The sequence below is a fragment of the Simochromis diagramma genome, unplaced genomic scaffold (genome assembly GCF_900408965.1).
Source record: "Simochromis diagramma unplaced genomic scaffold, fSimDia1.1 OVJJ01000583.1, whole genome shotgun sequence".
NCBI classification, from domain to species: domain Eukaryota; kingdom Metazoa; phylum Chordata; class Actinopteri; order Cichliformes; family Cichlidae; genus Simochromis; species Simochromis diagramma.
In genome coordinates, this window is record NW_024387285.1 from 2,260,941 (window position 1) to 2,277,931 (window position 16,991).

The 16,991-nt window shown below is 38.0% G+C and overlaps 1 long non-coding RNA gene across 1 annotated transcript in view; it reads left to right on the forward strand.

The window, feature by feature from the left end:
* Positions 1-4,903: 4,903 nt before the first annotated feature.
* LOC120716180 overlaps positions 4,904-16,991 on the forward strand; it is a 73,536-nt gene continuing 61,448 nt past the window's right edge. The window contains exons 1-2 of the long non-coding RNA XR_005691833.1: positions 4,904-5,099; positions 6,110-6,247. This is a non-coding gene — a long non-coding RNA (uncharacterized LOC120716180). The remainder of the gene's footprint in view (positions 5,100-6,109; positions 6,248-16,991) is intronic.

Sequence of the window (16,991 nt, forward strand, 5' to 3'; positions counted from 1 at the left end):
GGATCTAAAAGCCAGTTCCTCCCATTTTAGACTCACATGTTTCACTATCCAGCGTTTAAAACATTACAAATCATGTTTATAGACTCATACAAAAATGTTTTTGCCCATATTTGGATAGTTTCCCCTGTTAGAGCTCATCTTTTTTCATTTTGGGTTTGGCCGCTTTAATTGACAGCTGTCTCGACACGGGCAGGTAGTATCTGTGAGCCAGTCACTACTAGACCTCTCCACTGTATTTGCTCTCAGTGGCTTTTTGAACATATTATTGACAAATAATATGGTTTGTTGTCCACTACAAATCATCCAAAAGGTTTTTGCTTCAGGATAAGTGAATAAAATTCTAGTATTATTTTAGTTTGTCCCTTAATACTAATTAGCTCTTATTTGCATCTTTGCACTTCAATAATACAGTTTATGGATGCGCCTGGTTAGCCAGCTTCATAGCAGATAACTTGGCTTCCAAATATATTGACGTCTTGGTCCAAAAGTTCCACACAGTGGCGCCTGAAATGGAAGCATCAAAATGACAAAACCAATCCAAAACCAGTACTTGTGTCATGGTTGCTGTGTCCATTATTCACCTCTGCTGTGGCCTGGTTCTGTTGGAGGTGTCTTCCTGTTCAAAGGGAGTTTATCCTTCCCACTGTCACCAAGTGGAGTTTTCTCTCTATTATTATCAGGTCTTTACCTTGTATTATAAAGTGCCTTGAGGTGACTGTTGTTGTGAAAAATTCACACTGAACTTTTAAATTAACGAGCATTTAAGCTAACATGTTTAGCCAGGGAGTCACACGAGCAGACATGAACCGAGACTTCACTTCTTGTCCATGACGGTGAATCAGAGGGTAATATTTCCTGAGTATTTAATGAACTCACCTGAGACTATATTGGAGATATGTTACAGAAGAAAAAACTATAAACTGCTGTATAACTATAAAACTGTAGCGGGAGAAACAAACATTGTTTTTCCCTCTAATAGAAAATTCATGTCCAAGAAAACAGGTTAATAAATTGATTTTTGCTTTCTGAAATGCCACGAGCCTGTGCTGAGATTTAATCAGGCCATCTCTGCCTGATAACTGATACCCAAATCCCAAAAAGGCTTTGCCCCCGATATGACACAGACATTTTGCTGGTCATATCCAAGCCCTGGGTCTTCATTTGATATTATTATTGTTATTCAATTTTATGAGTGGGAATTTCCTTCAGTTTGACCGTTCCTCTTGGGATTGTGTTGAATGTCATGTAAGTGTGGAATGTGGACAATAAGCTGTACATTATCACTGAAATCCTTCGGCCATAAACTATGCGCCCATATGTAACCCAAAGCCTTGGGGTGTGACAGGGGAAGTGTATTGGGACATGGTTATAATCACGATCCATCTAATGGATCAGGCTGATCTAATCCACAAATAGTTACAGTTGAGCTTTGAGCTGCTAAATCCACACGCAGCTGACTGTCAAACAATAACAGAAATTGAAGTTGTTGTGGCGAGCTACCTTTTTTGTAATCCCCGTGATGAGTTAAAGTGTAGGAGAGAAAGCTTTTTGTTGTTGGACAGATTGTAATCTACGTGACAGCGGGGGACAGTCACCCCAGCTTTGATCCGAACCACCGTAACGCACGGTGCATTTATCGCCTCACTGAAAGAGGTTTTAGTTTAATCTAAAATATTTGTTAGCATTTAAATGTTGGTTAAATTTGATGAACTCCTGCTTTTAAAAGGAGCTTTCAGTTATCTTTAGTTTGATTACATTTTCATTATCAGACTGTAGTTTGGGGGGTATATTTGAGCCCAGCTTACTTTTGATTCCCTCAAACTTTTTAAACCTTAGATCTTCATGTTTTACACATTTAACTTCACTGACGCAACAGAGGGTCACTCATTCTTATTACAACTTTTTATTTAGTTCATCTGTAAATTGGACCATGAAGGAAACTTTAGGTGATCGCAGAATAAACTGCTAACGTCTAACCAAACCGTTGCTGCTCGCTGAAAACAGCAGAACCCTAACAAACTTTGGCTAAACCCAGCAGTCCTGACGGGAATCCAAATCATTGACAGTGAGGAATAGACACAATAATCACTTTGAGTGATAAATAAACTGAAGAGTGGTAAGTCACTGGGCTCAGACTGAATTCAAGCAGACATGCTCAAGAATGGTGGAGAGCCAGTCTGCCGAGTGTTATTTAACATCTGTTCAAAAGTTTGGGGCCATGTGGACTCATTCCAGTGTAAAAAAAAGGAAAAGGAGACAAAACCTTATGTGAACCACAGAAGCATGCGCTTAATAAACCACTAAAGAAAATTCTACAGAAATTTAGAAAAGTAAATAAAGTTTATACACTAGCCATTATGTGAATAGAGCTGAAAACTGTAAATGGTGAAGCCTTAAGTCTCAGTATGATCCTTGATTCCGCATAGACAGATTAGAGTAAGCGCAACGTAAAATAAAACTTTTATTTTGGTAAATCTTGCTGCCAGCACTTGAATGTAATTTAACACTGGAGAGTGTTATAGTATAGCCAAGTGAGTTAAAAAGATCAATGATAATTAAAAAATCTAACTTGATTAAACATCATACTATATAAGTCTGTACACTGGCTAATGTAATATTATTTATTTCATCAATATTATTGATAATTTCATTGAATAATATTCATTTGTTATCTTTGATGAAAGCTCAGCTCAGATGGGACAGCAATGTGTAGGTATGCATGTTCTGAACCCAGCAGTCTCAGTGGGATAGGAGGGCAACAAAAGGTGTGTGTGTGTGTGTTCAGTAATACACGAAACAGATTTAACTGCATTTGAGGAGAAAGTGGTGACAACATGGCTGACTCATAAGTCTGCTGTCGCTCAGCATGTGAAACAGGGATAAGCCCTCAGCCTGAACAATAGACTGGGCCCCCTGTACAGGCATCTGACATGCTTTAGCTCAGATTAGTGTGTAAAATATAGGTTATCCTCCGAGGTGACAAATGGGTTTCATAGAAGTCTAAACAGTGATGCTGATTTGACACAGTGCTGCTGTTTTAAAGCTCCCCCATTATAAAGCTGTTTATTTGTGTATTTGATAAGCAATATGCAAATAGACACGTGCCATAAACCAAGTTCTTTATTGCATGCTTAGACACGTAACCCATAAACTGAATGAAATCATTAAAAAATATTTGTTATTTTTATAGTCGTAAGATCAAAGTGCAGATGTTTTAAAAGTTATCTTATACTGAACAGCTACAAAAAGATTAGAGCTTTATTAGTGCCAAGAAATACATGCTCTTAGTGGGAATGGGATATATTAAAGATTAATCGTCACTACAATAATGTAAAGTAAAGCAACTGGTCACAACAATTAATTTAAGCCATTCATGCTCAATAAGTCAGTAACTGTACATATAATATTAACTAGGAAAAGTAGCTCTATTGTTTTACTACCCGTTGCTTTTAATTCACACATTTGCATTTGTGATAGGGGGTAATTAGGATCTATTTATTATTCACACAATCCCTCATAAAAGGCTAATGAGCATTTGTTTTGACGACAGTAAAAATGCAAGAGAAAACGATTTATATTTGTTAGCACTCACAGGTCATTATGCTGCAGCTATTCGTCAGGGGCGTAGCATCCCCGGCTTGATCTGAGTCAGGGAGAGAGATCACTCATTCATTCTTCCTCTTGGGACAAAGATCCAGCTGTATTTCTAAGAGACATTATTATTATTATTAGTAGTAGTAGTATTATCATTATTGTCATTGTTGTTGTTGTTGCTTTTATGGTGTATTTGTTTATGGTTTATACTACCTTTAGTTTTTCCACTGATGTAATTTAACTGACGCTATTATTAGTTTTTGTGTAAAGCTTTAAATGCATTAAATAAATAGACAAAGTCATGTTTTTGTCTCTTTGGAGTCTCAGAGCCATAATTTAAAGAGAGATTTTGATGCACAGATTTATGAACAAGCTCTACGCTGTCATTGGCTTAGAGCCATGTCAATCAAATCATAACTGCCCCAAACTACATTTTTTAAAAGGGGTTTTAAAACTTCCTAGGGATTTATGTTTTGTTTTTTTTAAACTCACCTCCAGTGTATTTCAAATGACTATTTTGTGTAGTTAATTAAATAAATTGCAATAAATAAATAATTTATTAATGACTTTTAGAAAAATGTGATGGAAAGGAAGATGGAAACTTTGGGTTGGAAGGTGCACCGTAAGGTAAGGGTTACGGCAGAGATACTTGTCACACTACAAACTTAATTTTTTCATAAATTTTTAACCGGTTATGTTAAGAAAATTTCCCAAAAAAACGTTTTACTGTATTGAATTAGCCATTAAGAGCTAAAAGAATATATTCAAAACATTATATATATAAGAATATATTCAAAACAATCAGTGTTGCCAATTTAGCGACTTTGTCGCTATATTTAGCGAGTTTTCAGACCCCTTAGCGACTTTTTATCTAAAGAAAGTTGCTAAAAAAAAAAGACGTGAAAGCGTGTATTGCTTTTACTCTCAACAAGCAGCGGGTGCTGTAACGCAGTCAGTTCTTCTTTTACTCTTTTACTCTTATGCTGTTTTGTGGATCACAAGGTTTAAAACTACTTATAAACACACACACACACACACAAAGTAACTCCACCAGAGTGCCTATTTCGGGTCACTTGCCGGTCCAAGCCCGGGTAAAGGAGCAGGGTTGGAATTGTGACATTAAAAAAAACAATAATTGCTAAAAGAAATTTAATTTGTAGTTCTAAATAAACTCTAAATGCATTTAGGACGTTTTTTACTCACCTTATGTCTCTTCCACGATGTTATTTCTCTCTCCAACAACATAGGTTACAATTAGATTAGCATGACCAATTATGCAAATTAGGCGATGACGTCATTTAGCGACTTCTAGCGACTTTTAGGACAACCAATAGCGATTTTCCTTACTGAGGAGTTGGCAACACTGAAAACAATGAGTTTTTTGCATTCCTGTGAATTTGAAGTCAGCTTGCCCCACCCCTTAGCTAGCTTATAATTTTCTGGAAGCTCAAATTTGACAACCTGGCTTAGTCTGAACTGTGTCCACTGAGAAAAAATGTCGACAGGTAAGACGTACCAAAAATAGTTCAGTAAAGTTAGCATAGTGACTGCTGAGTGGAAAATACGTTACATTTATGTAGTTAGCTTGTTTAGTTAGCTTAGCTTAGCTAGCCTGAGCTTGCTTGTTGATAGCTTAGCTGAGATTCACACTAGCTAGTTAAATGTACAGGTGTTACTGCATGGCAGCCAGGAAGACTCTGTGAACTGCAAGGCTTGATACATAGGATACATGGTCATTCAAATATAAGTTGTGAAGTACAACTTAAAAATGACTTGTTTGGCTCACTGAATCCTAAAAGAACATATTTGATGAAAGTTTTAAATATAACTCCTACTAATCATTGAGACAATACTTTTACCAGAGAAATTAGCTGAGAAAATAACATGTAAACAAAACAAGTTAACCTTTGAGCATTTTTCTATATTGTGTTACAAAACTGCAAATATGATAAAACGTACAATATAGAAGATATGGAAATTAAAAACATTAAAACAATGAGCATTTTCATGATGGTGCAAGCCTTTAAATTATCCCAGGTATGGCCTAAATAATACACGATCTGACGAATGAGCACTTTCATTTACATTTCATTCTACAACTTGTGCCACTGTTCTTGATGAGGATGCTCCTTTACAATATGTTCAGCATCCATCGTGGTGGAAACAGTGTAGAAATAGTGTGTGGAGTGATGATTGAGGGGAAATATCAAAAAAGCTCTCCCCTCGATGCAGCGCCAAGACATTAATGGCTCAAAGGTGAGAGGGCCGATGAACTAGCATGTCTCCACTCTCCTGGAGGCCTGCTGGCCTTCACCTGTTCCCTGTCCTCTACTCCTCCACCGAGTTTTCCCCCCTGCCCCGCAACAGACGTCTTATCAAACGTGACTGATTGCTGTAATCTGGACTCTAGGCAGCCATTAAGCAAATTACCTGAATCATTGCGAGGATTAGTCTCATTAACACATGATTAGCATCAAATTAAAATAATGAGTGTTTAACTTGTGATGTCTTCCAGTTGTTGGAACAGCTTGATCAGCCACACCAGGCTGACAGAGGGGGCAACCCTGCGTGTCAGGGGTCCTAAATTGGCAGGGGCCAACCGTGGTGAAGGGGATGGACCTTCACTGGATTACCAAGAGTCGGCTGGCTGAAGGTAAACCTTAAATCTCAAGGTATTTTGCTGAAACATGTCACCCCAGGGGTTGCATTATAATTTGTACAATGTCCAGTTTGCCAAAATGAACACCAATATACAAGTGTCAGATTTGACAAGAAAGCTGTCCAGAAAAAAAAAGGAAATATGGCATTTATTTTATGGATTTTGTATTTATTTGCACAAAATCAAAAACATCGATGCCAAATAACATCAAAATACTTGGTTAAAGCTGAGTGAATGCCGAGCCCAGAAGCCAGACCCTGAACTTCAACTGTTAACAAAGGCAGTGATGAACAGTCAGGCTGCAGCCTCCGTTTCTATCCGCTCATGCTTCTACAGTGGAATCACTGTAGTGATAGCTTCAAAGTGTCTTTGTGTTGATTTTCATTTTTGCTGTGTGCCATCAGCTTTGTGTTCATGCCTAAATACTAAGAGAAAGATCATGCACACCCTGATTGGGTAGGGATTTGTGTTGGTGTGTGGGCCTGTAGCCTGAGGTTTATATTGTTAAACTGTAATTATGAGACACTGGGTTTCAGGCCATTTTACAGACAAATGTAACATGAAGTATAATAAATTACTTTGGTAAACTGTTCTCTTGGGAGTAACTGATTACTTCCACTGCATTACTTTAAAAGGGGACATGAAACACTACACATATAAACGCTAATTTACACCATTGAGTCCTGCTCTCAAAAACTGACATAGATGTAACTCTGTCTGTGAAGCTGGACTTAAGAAATAAGTCCTTAAAGTTAAAGTTTAAAAAAATGTTTAGCACCACCTTCAGTCAGTACGGAACGTGACCTCATATGGTTGGTTGGTTGGTTGGTTGGTTGGTTGGTTGCGGCTAATAGCTAACATAAACTAATGTAAGTCTAACTAGTGACAGAATCGATTATGAAAAAATGACACCAAGGGGATGTTAAAACCGAGTATATACTGTCTGCTTTCGCTGTCTGTCTCTTTAGCAGTAAGGTTGTTCAGACTGACAGAAACATATTTTTCCTCCTCTGGCCGAGTGTACCGAGCGACACGATCAGTGCTATTTTATACAAGAAAATTCAGACAGTTTACAACATAACAGCTCACTACATGCACATCACACCACAAATGTAACTACGTTTCTTACTGAAGCACAAGCACAAATCCCATCAGCACGTCTGCAGTGCTCCAAGGAAGAGATGCCCACTCTTTGGAGACCTTGTTTTTTCCCCCTCACATCATTTCACTGATTAAATTACTTTATTATATTAGTGATCAAAAGCGAAGCCCAAATGTATGTGAAGGAGACTGTAATGTGGAGATTTTTATTTCCCTGCGGACATACTGATGGATCTTAGGATTTCCAATCATCTTGGGTAAGAAACAGTTTTGTTTTTTGTGTTTGTGACCCCTGTTTGGTGAACCCTCAAAGCAGAGCCAATGAGACCCCAGTGAGGATGAGACCCAAAGTGATAGCTTACCAATAATATTATATAATGAAATCGAATTTGCTAAATTCTTATCAATTCCCATCCATCCCTAATGAAAAGCGAAATAAAATTGTGCTTATTCATTAGTTATTTTTTTCTACAATTTAATTCATTATTATGACTTTATTGTTATTATTGTATTGTTGAGATATCCTACTGTGAGATGTGATATAATGTCACTTATTAATTCTATTAGGTCAATTTATAATTTAAAAATTTAAACAATTGTGATTTTATAGTTGTATTTATTATGTATACATGGATTAAAAACAACAACAACAACAAAAAAAACCCAAGGCTGTATAACGTCTATTTTAAAACTTGCTGGTAACAAGATTTAGAAAAACCTTCGACTGTTCGTTCAAATCCCGGAGTCCGCAGACATTTAGCAACATCTGTCGAACCATAATTAATCAACATTCACAGATGTTGCTTTCTTTCAACCTGTTGACATTTCCCCAAAAAGCTCTTGGAACAGAGAACATCAGATTACTTTAATAAATACCAAAATGTTCCACATTATCATCCATACAATCCACCATCAGGCCCTTTTCACCTCTATGAAGTGAAGATGAGCAAATGTCCCGAATCAGCAGAGGAGTGCAGTGCACCTTCTGCTCTTATCTCAACAGAAGATTTATTTTAATACCAGAAATGCATATTTAGTAACCGCTAAGTGTAGTTAAAAACTCTAATGCTAACCTGCTGCTTGGAGATTATGGACACAGAATGATATTATGTTTTATCAGAGGAGCGGGGGAGTGTGGATGTCAAGTGCTCGCCCAGATGCACGATTTAATACCATACACACTGAGTACAATTCCCTTTTTTTTTTTTTGTACTAATGAAAACAATAGCAGCACTAAACACTTCAGCCCACATTTAATTTAATCTTTGAGGGATTATCTTCTTCGGCTAATGTCAGAGTGTAAGAAGCCCTGTGAATATTAAATACATTTCCTCTGCAGATGCTCCGGCAACATTGTCAGGATAATGTCAACAGATTTTTTTCTGAGTTTCTTCATATGGGTGGAATTACTTCATGAAACATTTATGGGGAGGCGTTTGCCTTTCCTGAGTTCTCCATTAAACTTGAATGTCATGACACGAAGGGGCGGGGTTTGAGGATAAAATTTGTGTTAATGGCCTTGTGTTCCTTTGGCTTTGGCTAAATTAAAGGGCTTAGCAAATCCATCTTAACCGTGACTATACTGCCACGGGGTGAAGGGAGGAGAAACCCGCTGCAGCATTGTGCAGGATATTATATCTTAGAATAATCAGCCGAAGCTCTGATTCAGTGTGTGGTATGAATTGAATAAATTCATGCATTAGTTAAGTTTGAAAAACTAACACACACAGTTTGATCAAAGTTGTTTTTTGATTGTTCTGTTTGAAAGGGAACCTCTTACACTTTTATGCATGTTTATATATGCACGCACACGTGCACGCAGTATATTAATTAAGTCATACTACCAATAGGTTTGGCAGGAGCCAGTACACAGCAACACACTACCAGGCATGAGAACAACAAAGTGTGTGAGGTGAAATATGATGATATGATCCTGTAAGAACAGAAGCAACATGCAGCGATAAAAACAAGTTCAAACTGTGTTGTGTGGTAGTCAGAAATAAGTGAAAATTAGTTCCAGTGCAAAACTAGCAAGTTGACTGTAGCTGTGCAGTCATTGGAGAGCAGTTTGGGGTTGGACGTGATCCTTAAAGAATATTTGAATGGTTCCCTCTGAAAATTGAATGGTATTTTTGCTTGAAATGCTTTGCTGGAAGTGGATAACAGTCCCCATTAACAGTTCAGCTTGTCAGCTTCCTTTTTCCTGATAGTTTAAGCAGAATGCAGCTTGTTGTAAATGGTTCTTATATAACACTTTTCTACTCTGCCTGAGCACTCATGGTCCTTTATACAACATGCCTCATTCAACCATTCACACAAGCACTTTTTTCTATGCTTTTTCCTACTGAAGTGCTAATCTAATATTCACACACATTCACCCCACAGCCACTCCTTGTAGTTCCATGTTTTTAAAGGGAGGGAAGATAGTAAAAAAGTGACTGGATGAATGAATTTGGATAGTAGAGACAGAAAACAAAGAGAAAAGAAGAACAGAGGAGAAAAGATGTAAATGGGTGCTTATAATTTGAGGTTTTTAAAATGATGACAGGAAACATACACGAGCGGACTCACAAACAGCCGAAGCACAGAGATTTTTAGGCAAGACACTCTGAAGCACTAATATAAATGTTTAAACACAATCTAAATGTAGCTGAAACAAAGCAAATAGAGAATTGAGTGTAACAAATCAATACCAATCCATGCCCTGTCTGAGGTCAGTCAGAAGTACAATTTTCAAGATTTCTTCCCCTGAAAATGCTGTAGAGACATCATGAACTAGTTGTCTAGTTCTGTGGTGGAAAACAGCTTTCTATCAACCACATTTATGTACTGTTTGTCATATTTAATTGACAAATGGTAGATAGTTTTAATTTTTATCAGAGGAAAAACACAGGAAGCAGTTTTTTTTTTCCATGTTGGGCATGTTTGCTGTATGCTTTATATTTCACTCACTTATTTAACACCGATTGTGTTAAATATTATTTTCTTTTAAATGGAGATTGGTTGATGGTTTGACTTGATGGCCGTGAACAGAGTACCACCTTGAATTTCACTTGTCTAAACATTGTCGTTTCCAAGTATTCATTAAACATTGCAATGTCAAAACGTTGTAAACTACTGTGGTTTTAAGTACTTTCTGAGCAGGTCTAGGTTAACTATTGACACGGTGCTTGAACAGACCCTCGGGTATGTTAAAAATCAGAAACATCATCAGCTGTGTTGCCATTTTTCCTCCCAGCAAAAGAAGTTTACAGTAGCCTGTCTCTGTTTGTAACCAGTGTGGATTATACAGTTGTATCATCCGTAAGCGACGGTGCCGACCCTTACTAAAATTCAGCAACTCTAAAATGGCTTTGGTTCTTTCTGAAATCACTTATAAAGTAGACAAATTTAAAACCCAGAGCCAAAACTCACTAGCATTTGCATAGCGGCTGACAGTAATTTCCCCACATTGTTATTGCTTTATGTCTGTCTGAGCCCATCTGTGATCTCTGTAGCGGCGAACGGTATTTCTCACTGAGTGCACTGTTGGGCTGGCGTACTGCTTTTTTTCTGCAAGTGAATGAAAAGTCATCCTAAGGACATAGCGACACAGCCTAATTGCAGTTGATTAATAAAATACTAGCGCAGGCACCAGTTGGCAACTTCATTATTATGTTTCTCAAACAGATTAATTGCGCTGAACAATATGAGCCTGCCACCAGTGATAGCAAGACTTTGGATACAAAGGCAGTCATCAAGACTGAGCCTGGCTTACATTAGTCATTTTAAATAGCTCACTCAATGATTACTCTCATGTGCAATCTCTGAGGTACAGGGATGTGGCGTTAGGAGCAAGCAGATGCCCAAATGTCTAACAAGTACAACTGATCGTTGTTTTTCAGAGCAAAAGACATTTAAATCACTGTCAGTGTGGCCACTATGAAAACAACTTTGCAATAAAATCTTTATATTTATCAGAACACAAGACCCAAATATTCCACATACTCATAGTGCCCATAGTTTTTGCTTAGACTCAGTTAATGAACTTAAGCTGAAGGGAAAAGAGGATCCTTCCCTCACGACAGCAAATAGCCAAGGGCAATAGCCGATAACTAATGTGTGGAATATTGCAATTAGCATGGCAAAGTACTTACAGGGATCAAATTAAAAAATTCATTAACGCTCGCACTTAATTAAGAAACACTTTTCGGTTTACATGATAAATTATGACACCTATTAAATCTTCCACTACAAGCTGTAATGGCCTTCTTTGCTCCTGGGTATAGGCAGTGTTTCTTTTCAGGTTCAAAGAACTCTCCAAGGAACTTTTATTAGGAATAATGTTTCCCTGCAAGGGATACAGGAGCAGCCATTTTAGAGAAGACGTGCTAGCATTTTCCCCCCCTCTGTTGCTGCTGTTGCACCTCGGCATCTTCGCTGAGCGTGTTACTCTTAATTGAAACAAGATCGGAAAGAGGCTTGAAATGGGTGTTTAGTTTTAGGGGGATTGAAGTAATAGGTTAAGGTTGAAACTGATAATGTTTGTGAGAAAGATGAAGATACTGTAGAGGTCTTAAAGCACTTTATACTGCGTGGTGTTGGACTGTAGCAACATGTGTGTCATTATTGTTAAAGAAGGAATCAAATGCTAAACTGCACCAAAAACAGATCTGAGCATGTTAGCCTACCCAGGTTAAGTCTATGTATGGGAAACACTACCCTGCTATGTGTATTGACCTTCACGCTCCTCAGTGGTCATTAGACTTTTATTTTCTCAGTAAAAATCAATTTCATTGGTTTTAAAGCTATATTTTAGATTTTAGAAACATAAAATAGAAATGATCTTCATTGCATACAGCTGGGAGAGTTTAAAAGGTTCCTAAACGTAACCAGAAATGCTAATGAGATGTTGCATCGAGCGGCCCGTGAAGGCTACAAACAGAGGGGCCTTGTTTACTTCAACATTATAAGACATTAAAACATCATGTACGTTTCTACTGTCACCTGGTTATAGTTGTTCAAAGTCATGCACCTGTAATATATCAATATGATTATAGAAATCAGCCACTGTTGTAGAGAACAGATTACTTTTTTATTAAGTGAGTCACTAAAATCAACATGCAACAGCTTTAACTGAAAACTATGAACTGAACTTCTGCTGTTTTGGATAGTGGCTATAGCATGTTATTTATTTAATGATATTTCACTTTTTTTTTACATTATCAATAAATTACCTATAATTCAAAAATGTTTACATGAACCTTGAGGAGTGGATTATCTGTTTACAGCCTACAATGGTACCTGTGATCTTCTAAGATCATAATCAGTGGTTTGGCTGCAGGCTACAGTGTTTTTTTTTAATTTTTTTTAAAATTAAAATTACTTCTCCTTTTTTTCCAGAGTCATGCAGAAAAAGCTGTGAGAAAACAGCAGTAAATAAGCAGGAAATGTGCACTGAAGTTCAGTCAGTGCTGTGTTCTGAGGCGTCTGTTAGATCCCTGAGCAGGGAAGCCCTGCAGCCTTAATCATCTCATTTATATACCAAAGATGATTCCACACACCGGTAAACATTAAACTGATCATCTCAATCAAGCAAGTAAATAAATTTGATTTGTAGAACAGCCCTCACTGATGAACCTGTTGGTACACAATGGAGTAAGAGGAGATTATATCAATGCAGGCACCTGAGGTGGCCTAAATATGCCACGGATTTCTCATAGCAGTCAAAGAGCCCTTGACAAGAGCCCTCTTGAACTTTGATTGGCTCAAGTGGCCATCATAGACAACCTCTTTATTGCGGTAATTTTGGCTTTCTAATATATTCAAAAAGGCAGCTGAGCCTAGGCGCATACTGTAAATTTTTCAATGGCACAAATTTGCTCACAACACAAATAATTGCCTAAAATCTCCCCCTATGTGCACTACTCTGAATCAAAGTATTGGACAGACAGTTATCTGGTCAGATACTGTACCACATGTTGTAATTTCTCCGTTACATATTTTTCAGCCTCCTTCTTCATCAGCCCTTTGAGTAAATAATTGGCAGAGCGTGTGACAAAATGGCCGGTAGTCATGAGCGTGCAAATCTGCGGTTAATTTGAAGCATCGAAGCAGGGCCTGGCTCACTTCTGTTAGATTATTTAAAACAAGTGTCCAGAGCCATGTGCCATGACAAAATTATTAACTGTGTATTTCATAATGTTACTGACAATATGTTAACGTGTTTTTTCGCCTCCCCCTGCCGTGAACAGATGGGTCCTTTTACTTTATTTTCCACATCAAGTATGATTATTTCTTTGTGCCAAAAGCCACCTGCCGTTCCTTGGTCTCTGTTCTAATTATTTATGTTGGTAATACACAGCAGGACTTGTTATCAGTTGGATGGTATCTTAATAAAGGAAGGCACATCAACATATTGACATCATCTTCAAGGGGAAAATTTATCACTGCACAAAAACAGGGAGAGGGGGGTACCGGAGCGGATCAGGCCATGTGCCAACACTTCCAGATCTGACCTCCTTTTGTTCCCAGACTCCTCAGTTTGCTCCCCAGCACACATCTTTGGAACCATGTGATGATAATTAGGTGAAAGCCCATTAAAAAGTCAAATAAGAGAGAATACATTATCATTGAGACACCAAGACCTGATCATTTTCAGTTGTGTGTGTGTGACAGAAAAGGACGCAGTGATCCAACAGCTGATTGGAAAAGATGAAAATGTCTTTATTTGTTTATGGCACGTAAAGGGTGTGATCACAGCTGGTATTGTTTCTTATGTCCAGTTTACAATTAAAATGTCTTTTTGGTCGCTCGTAATTCTCGATCTGCTTTCAAAAGAACTAGTTCTTGTAAATATAAATCCTTGGAATATGTAAGTGGCTTTTCTGGAGAGGGTTCTAGCAGGTTGTGACTTTTACAGACGGGTAGTAAACAAGAGAAATCCAAGAAATCAAGGTTTGCTGTTGTTATTGTGGTGAAATGCAAAAACGCAGCGTACCTTAGGTGCATCTATTAAATATCTCAGATGAATTTGAATCTCAAACGTCACAGTCAGAGGTCATATTTTCTTAAAATCTTGGAAGTAACCAATGAATTTCAAATTGATACCATAGGTGCCGCTACTGAAAATCTGAGACACATTTGAATTGTGGTGACCTCGACCTCAAGGTCAGAGGTCAAGTTTTCTGAAAATCTTGTAAACCCCCCCCAAAAAAACAGGTTCAACACCTTCGTTACCCGTTTGATAGGATGCAGGTTTAAGCTTCTTCCACATTGACTTCACCTTTTAGGCTCTGAGGCTATTTGCATCTTTTGCATACAGCTGCATACAGCATACAAGCCTCAGGTTAAATAGTTTCTGGCTTTACAGTTTTTCTTTTCCTCCTTGGTTTTCAGCCTAGAATTCAAACACTTTCGGTGATAGTGTTTGTTGATATATTTGATTTGCATGAAGTTCAGTCTTGTGTATTTGGATATGAGGACATGGTTTCCTATTTTCCCCAAGAGGACTGCATCTTTGAAAAGCCACTACATGGGCATTAAACATTGAAAATGATTAAATGGAATCAATAAAGACTTAAACTTATACTGATGAATGATCAGCTATCCAAAACATAATCACATGGTACATATTTAAAATCAAAAACCTGATGAAAACAGAACTTTTATGGTGCTTCTGACTTGGACAAGTAACGTAAAGGAATAAAGGAAGCTGAGAAAAATCCCTGTTCCAGCAATGCTTGTTCGCAGATGGGGGAAATGTTACATCAGCAGTTCCCCGCAGAGCCAGAGAAAGGAGATTGAGTCAAAATATTGCAAATGAAAGTAGCAATTAAGTTAAGTATTCACGGCATTTCAAAGCGTCCTGCGGTGGGGATGGGTCACTCTTAATCAGGGCTCCACTGTTCTAAAATATAGAACACTTGCAATTAAACATAGTCGATACTTTAATCCCTGAGAGCTAAAAATGAATACAACGTAATTACAATTCCACATGTACAGCTCTGCTCATTACTAATGTGACTGGAAAAGGATTCAGAAATATGTCATTGATGATGGCTGATGCATTATAATTACAGATTTCTCTATCCTTTTTGAGCTTTTCTATCAATCCCAGGCCAAACACAAAGGCTGACGTATTAGTCCACGAGGAAGCTGGATTTAAAAGGGTTACAAAATCTTTATCTACCCATTTAAGAGCATATATGGTGCAGAGAGGAAAAGCCATTGTGGAGCTCAGACAATGCACTGACCATAAATCCATAATAGCCTTTAGGATTAAAGAATATGCTCTCCGAGTTTAATTACATATTGCTTCTGAGAGGTTTACCCCACTGGGATGAAGAAGCCCACTGGCTGTCCTCATGACTGCAGATGAGGGAGAAGGCCGGAAAATTAACAGAAGGATTTATTTAATCTCAACTAGTGAAAGTTTTTGTATGATAATACATCTACATTTAGTTCCATGTGGCTGTATAAAGAAAAAGAGGCCATCTTATAAAAGACATAAGCTGTGCACACACAGATGTGCAACAGCTTTCCTCAGAAGGCTGCACTGACTTGGATACAGTGAAGCCCTTAGATACAGTTGAAGCATTGATCAGCTGAGTATAAACCAGGTTCAGGTTTGAACAAAGGTGCAGACTTGAATATAATTAAGAACGTGATGCATTGAGTATTTCCTCTTCAGTCACCTTTCTCACTCACTCTGTGTTAATAGACCTCTCTGCACTGAATCATACTTGTTATTAATCTCTGGCCGTCTTCCACTGCATGTCTTTATCCTGTCTTCCTTCTCTCACCCCAGCCGGTCGTGGCAGATGGCCCCGCCCCTCCCCGAGCCTGGAGTTTCTTCCTGTTAAAAGGAAGTTTTTCCTTCCCACTGTCGCCAAAGTGCTTGCTCATAGGGGGTCATATGATTGTTGAGTTTTTCTCTGTATGTATCATTGTAGGGTCTACCTTACAATATAAAGCGCCTTGAGGCGACTTGTTGTGATTTGGCGCTGTATAAATAAAATTGAATTGAATGTGAATGGAGGAAAGTTTTGCTAAATCCATGCTTGCATATACGGTGTTTCCCTCACACAGACTTGGACAGGCTGGCTGTCTTGGTGTACCTTTTTTTTTTATCAGTTGCAGTTATTTGCTAAAGAACTTCATACCACAGTTAAATGGGTAGTTTTTGTTGTGCTTTGACAATATGCTGTAAGCTGGAGATCTACTCTAACCACATCCTGCAGGTAGGTGGAGAACTGGTGCTGCTACTCCAGACTCAGTGTAGCAATTCACATTTTAATGGAATTCAGGTAGTCATATATTAACTGAGATGGCAGCAGAAGAAACACAGATCAAGTTCAGCTGTAGTGCTTTTTCAACCTTGGTATACCATGTAGAGTATCTATGTATGTAGTCATATCTATGTAGCAACAACAGGCTCTCAGTTGCAGGTTAAATTGCAGTAAAACCGAGTTTTGAGACTAATTGCAACCATACAGGGTGGTGCTGTTAACACTTAGCAAGCTACTTTTTTGCTGTCTTTGTTAACAGATTCAGCTGTGGGAACATGATGATAAGCTAATGTGTAATAGGAACGCTGCAGTGATAGTTACTTAAAATGACCTTTTTAGTTTACATAGATATTCAGTTAAAAGTCATA